The sequence below is a fragment of the Suncus etruscus genome, chromosome 12 (assembly GCF_024139225.1).
Source record: "Suncus etruscus isolate mSunEtr1 chromosome 12, mSunEtr1.pri.cur, whole genome shotgun sequence".
NCBI lineage: Eukaryota > Metazoa > Chordata > Mammalia > Eulipotyphla > Soricidae > Suncus > Suncus etruscus.
This window is the reverse complement of record NC_064859.1, coordinates 73759540-73765539: the sequence shown is the minus strand read 5'-3', so window position 1 is coordinate 73765539 and position 6000 is coordinate 73759540. Positions and strand designations below refer to the sequence as shown.

Genomic DNA, 6000 nt, shown 5'->3' with positions numbered 1-6000 from the left:
ACATGCAGAGTAGAAGCATACACTTCAAGCTGATTTGAGTGATTCTGCTGATGCAAGAAATCCCTATGATACATTTTTCAGAAAGATTTAGACAAATTGCAGAAATCATGAGAAGATAAAAACAAAACAAACAAAACATGGAGAGTGATATATTTGAAACAAACCTGAGGAGCATTTTTATTTATGTTTCACACCAATTATTTTATTGCCAGGTAGGAATGCTAAGAAGCATGAAAGTCTAAAGAAAGTATAAAAGAAATAAATATAATTTGGTATGAATTATGGAATATTTGTTAGGAAGTATATATAATTTTTTAACTATACTATTGCATTGATTAAGGCAAATGTAATCCAGCAGAGTTATAAAGCAAAGAGAGTTCATTCCCTTCTTGTCATGTGAAATCTCCACTTCCTCTCTGGAAACTTCATTCTTTCAACTAGGAACCTAACTCACTTCTCTCCTTTGCATAAATTAATGTGTCAGCATAATAGTTCTGTGCATATTGTGATGTTTCCTTGCTAGCAAGTGTGGTGCCATCTTGTTTTCTCACCCATTCAAAGAAAATCCCAGAGGAATGAGGATTCTCTTTCACATCTCAACATTATTCATAAATCTATATAACTCTTTTCCCCACCCTACCATCCTATGACTCTGATTCTCCTCTTAAGCTCAAGTAAAGTATGAGCTAAAATAAAGCTTGATTCTAGTCCTTTCTACAGTATTATCTGGATGGCTCTGAAAAATATATTCCTCATAGAATACAGACTATCTTTAGGCATTTTTATTTGGGGGTGAGATAAAAGGGAGTAGCATGGGAAATCATTTTATCAGTGCAGGGGTAAAGACCACACCTCTCTGGCAAGCTTCTTTTTAGTCTGGGTAAATGATCAAAACAGCATCAGATGAGTTAGCAAAGGAAAAATAAATTTAGTAGCATACATGGGGACAATTACATGACTGTAAATTATGAAAAGAAATAGGGAAGATTGGGAATGAATATTCTATGTTAAAAGTTCTGGGACATCAAGGAGAGGGAGAAATTTCACTTGGTACAGAAAGTAATACCTCATTAATCCTCTGAGAGGAAATAACAGGAGTTTCACAAATAGAGAAAATATATTTACAGTAAACTTATACCTGAATCAATTATAAAAAAATGGGGGGATCACTGGCTGTTTTTCCCATTTAGGAAAAGGGCAAAGGACTGAGGTGGAACTAGTGCTGCTTTTCTGCCTTTGAGTCTTCACTTCTCATAACCAACTTCACATTACTAAAGAACAGTAACAGTTTTTTAGAAGCCCATAGGGATTGCATTGGCCATTGTTCCTCATTCTCATTTACTGGAAGAAGCTTAGTCTTTTCTCTCAATAAAGGTCTCCAAAAAAGAGAAATTTTTGGGGGGAGGTGCTTAATTAGTTAGAATTGTCCCTTGACTACATCTTTTGATATCTGCCATATTGATTGGCCTTTGGGGAGACTATCTGGTAGGACAAACATTCCTTTCTAGATTGGGATTTATTTATTTATTTATTTATTTATTTATTTATTTATTTATTTATTTATTTATTTATTTATTTGACTTTGGGGCCATACCCAGTGATGCTCAGGGAATACTACTGGTTTTGCACTAAGGAACCATTTCTGGTGGTGCTTTGGGGGACAATATGTGATGTAGAGGACTGAACTCTGGTCAGACATGTTGCAAGGCAAGTGCCTTATCTTCACTATCTTTCCAGGCCTCTGGATTGAGATTTATACAATAATTGACCAAGTATCTTCCCTGTGTCCTAGCTCTGGTTGGGAGCACAAAAGTTGGAGGACCACTGTCCTCCCAGTCCTTCTCCTTTTACTGTTGCATTCCTAGTTCTCCAGAGAGGCATTCTGGCTGTACTGCTTCATGGCCACTCAGTCAACTCAGAACTGATTGGCAGCACTCTGCTGAGGTGTGAGGTCTGCCAGAAGTCAGCTTCCTGGGCTGGGAGGTTGAGTAGGTAATGTAGTGAAGTGGGTTGGAAACATGGGAGGACAAGGATCATAATGAAACAGCTCCTCTCAAAATAGCATTCCCCGGGCCCGGAGAGATAGCACAGCGGTGTTTGTCTTGCAAGCAGCCGATCCAGGACCAAAGGTGGTTGGTTCGAATCCCGGTGTCCCATATGGTCCCCCGTGCCTGCCAGGAGCTATTTCTGAGCAGACAGCCAGGAGTTACCCCTGAGCACCGCCGGGTGTGGCCCAAAAACCAAAAAAAAAAAAAAAATAGCATTCCCCATGTGAAGGCACATAAGTAAGACCTTTTAGTGCTTTCTAACTACCCTTTGAGACAGCATCCATAATTTTTTTTAATGTGACCACAAATTCATCAAGGAAACCTTACCCACTGCTCATAGAGTTCATTATATATAGACCACAGATCTCATGCTGGAGCTGCAGATCCCTGTGAAACCACAAATTCCATTTTCCTTCTCACTTTCATATTCAGTGGTTACTAAAGGCTTCCCTGCTGCCAGTGGGTGGCCTCAAAAGTTGCTTAATATTAAAAGGAATCTTTATATTCAAAATCACTGATTCAGATATAATGGGACCAAAGATCACATCTGAGAATCATTATAGTTACCCAGGTAGATGTTTTTAAATCCTCAAGAATTGGCTGGTCTTGATTTTTCTTATAAGTCCATACATGATACTGATGAGTCAAAGGAACCCGTGAGAAGCATCCACAAGCTATCAACTTTGTAACTCAGGGAAAAAGCCCAGAAGGAAGTCACTCCCATTAGATGTGACTGATACTCCTAAGGTTATGAGAAAACTGTCTAAAGCTGTTTAAGTACTCAAAAGTTATTTAAGTACTCCAGACTTGTAAGATCCTTAACAGCTTGCTCTAACACTATTCTAATTGGAGTGGAAAGAGGGTGGCATACAAATGATGTGAGCCCACAATAAGGGGAAAATAAGCCAACCAGTTAAATGTGCTTTAATTATATTTGTTTCTTTTCTGTTTTGTTTTTGATTTTGGGCTATATCTAACGGTGCCCTGGGCTTCCTCCTGGCTCTGTGCTCAGAAATCTCTCCTGGTTAGGCTTGAAGAATTGTATGGAGTGCTACGAACTAGGGTCAGCCATGTGCAAGACAAGTGCCTTACTCACTGTACTGTTTCTCTAGCCCTTTTGTAATAGTTTTGAACATCTACAGAGTCCTAGTGACTATGGAGTAAGAAGGGGGTTACAGGTGATGGAATTCTGAACTCTGCTACATGTCATCTAGGAAGCTACACAAAAACGTCACCTAAGCTATATTCTAGAAGATGAAAATAATTCATCTGTTGAAATCAGATCCACAGGAAGCCAGGAAAAATTTCTGGGTAAGTGATCATTTAGGAAAAGAATAGAGATGAGAAATCACTCCATCTAATATTCCAAGAAACATTGCCATCCTGGGGCTAGGAGGAGAGTAGTAGATAGTAGTAGTAGAGAGTAGTAGATAGAACATGATGGAAAGAATCCCACAGGGCCCAACTCCTAAGGAACTGTCACCTCTATTTGGCATACCTTGCATGCCATCTACATTTTGCACTATTTGAGAATTTATTCTGTGGAATAAATAAATTTCTTCAGGCTACTGTCAGGCCTGGAAGGTTTTGGGGGTAAAACTTTGGCTGAAAATTCTAAGCTTCTAAATGGCTCAGAGTGATGCATGTCAGGGTTAGGGGATGGGGGCAAAGAATTGGGGCGTTGCGGAGGGGAGAATGATGGGTAGATTCTTCAATTCCCATCTTGATAAATAGCAACTAGAGCTGAATAGCCTGACAGTACAACCAGGAGGAAGTGGCATTGGGAGGAAAAACTGACTCACCTATCCAGCTTTGTGCTTTCTAGAAATAGTGACTTATTTGGGATTGGGGAAGAGGGGACAGCAATATAAGTGGAACTTCTGGAAAATGGGAGAGGAAAGAGGTAGAAACAGAATCACAGGACCCATGGAAAGGAGCAAGTCAGAGGCGCCTTCTACAAAGGTGGGGCACAGGCCTGATTGCAGGATGTATAGGGGAGCAAAGAAGTGGGTTGGGGGGGGGAGAGGCACTGGGCTCTTCAGAAGAGGATGATTACAAAAATCATTACACAAATCATTCAGGGAAGGCAGAAACTGCTCTTCTGGGTTCTGGTAGATGGGACTTGAGTAGGCCCTTGGAAAGTTTTTGCGACATCTTCAGAAGTTAATCACAGTGGTTCACTTACCAACCTCAACTTTGATGATAACGGTGAGTTGGGAAATAATGAATTAATTATAACAAGTGCCAGTGACAATGGAGAAAACCGTGTGTGATACACTATCCCATGAACTGGGAGAGAGAGATACTAGTTCCAACTTAGACTCTTATCACCTATCTTGGATCCTGGAAGCACAGCTAGGGAAAAAAAAAATCCGGAATGCAAGAATCACCTCAGGGTGTGACCACCAAACAAAGCAAAACAAGATAAAAACACTAAAATAAAATAAAATTAAAATAATAAAATAATAAAAATAAAATAAAAATAAAAACACTATCCAATGGTCAGAAAGAAGTCCCAGCAATTTTTTATTTTTATTTTTTGGTTACTCCCAAAGAAACTCAGGGGTTACTCCTAGCTCCTGGCTCAGAAGTCGCTCCTAACAAGCACAGGAGACATAAGGGATGCCGGGATTCGAACCACCATCTGTTAGGTTCAGCTGCGCCCTTCCGCTGTGCTATCTCCCTGCCCCCGACTAAGTCCCAGCATTTTTTCCACCCACCCTGCACAGTCTGCGAATGCCAGCGTTCACCTTCGCTGAGCTCTCCATTTAGGCCACGCCCCCTCTGAGTAGCCCCGCCCACTCGTGAGTGTCCGCGCGCGGTCACCTTCGCCATGGTCTCCGTCCTGGCCACGCCCCATTGCTTGCCCCGCCCGCTAAGGGGCGTGGTCAGAACGCTCACGTGACCTGTCAGTTTGTGAAGCTGGAGGTGGAAGATGGCCGCCGGGTGTGGTGTAGACGTCGCGCTCTAGCCCCGGGTCTGGCTCTCCTGCACTTCCTTCTGTCTGCCGCAGTGGCACATACAGCTCAGCCTGTCCGCGGCGGGTGTGACCGCGTCTCCCGGGTGCTTGGGGGCCGGTGAGTGTGGTGGTGGTGGTCGGTTCCGGGGAGGCTGTCGGGATGCTGGTGAGGGGTGGGTGTGGAGGAGCTCCGCAGGCCCCCCCCCCAGGGTTTCGGGGTTCAGGTGGCGATTCTGCAGGGGGTTCTTTTCTTTCCCGGGGCCTCCCCAGGCCAGGGCCCCTGAGCGGCTTTTTTCTCCCTCTGCTGCTCTCCAGGCTCAGGATCGACTCCCATTGTCCCCCGCAGGCTCCTCAGTGCATGAGATCGAGCCCTGGATTATGGGTATTCAAAGGTTTTTCTTTTATGGGGTGGGGGGCGATAGAGAGGCTATTCAGAAATAAAATTTATTTTTGATTTGATTTTTTTGTTTTTTTTTTTTTGGTTTTTGGGTCACACCCAGCGGTACTCAGGCGTTACTCCTGGCTGTCTGCTCAGAAATAGCCCCTGGCAGGCACAGGGGACCATATGGGACACCGGGATTCGAACCAACCACCTTAGGTTCTGGATCGGCTGCTTGCAAGGCAAACCGCTGTGCTATCTCTCCGGGCCCGATTTTTTTGTTTTGTTTCAAGTCGTTTTAGGCTTTTTTGAAAGGTGAATTCTTTATTTATTTGGGGGGGGTCACACCCAGAGGCTCTCAGGGGTTACTCCTAGCTCTGTGCACAGAAATTGCTCCTGGCAGGCAACCCTATGGGGGTCCATATGGGATGCTGGAATTCGAACCAACATGCATAGATCCTGGAAGGCCTCTTGCAAGGGAAATGGCCTACCGCTGTGCTCTCTCTCTTTCTCAGGCCCCTCGAATGACAGGTGAATATCAATTTCCAGCCTTTTTATTTTTATTTATTTATTTTTTTATCTTTGGGGTCACGCCCAGCTGCTCTCAGGGGTTA

The 6000-nt window shown here is 43.3% G+C and overlaps 1 protein-coding gene across 5 annotated transcripts in view; it reads left to right on the top strand.

Moving 5' to 3' along the window:
• Window positions 1-5110: 5110 nt before the first annotated feature.
• Window positions 5111-6000, top strand: part of KIDINS220 (kinase D interacting substrate 220) — an 89921-nt gene continuing 89031 nt past the window's right edge. For all 5 annotated transcript variants that reach the window (XM_049784512.1, XM_049784510.1, XM_049784513.1 and 2 more), the window contains exon 1: window positions 5111-5125. The gene's annotated coding sequence lies outside the window, so the exon portion shown is untranslated. The remainder of the gene's footprint in view (window positions 5126-6000) is intronic.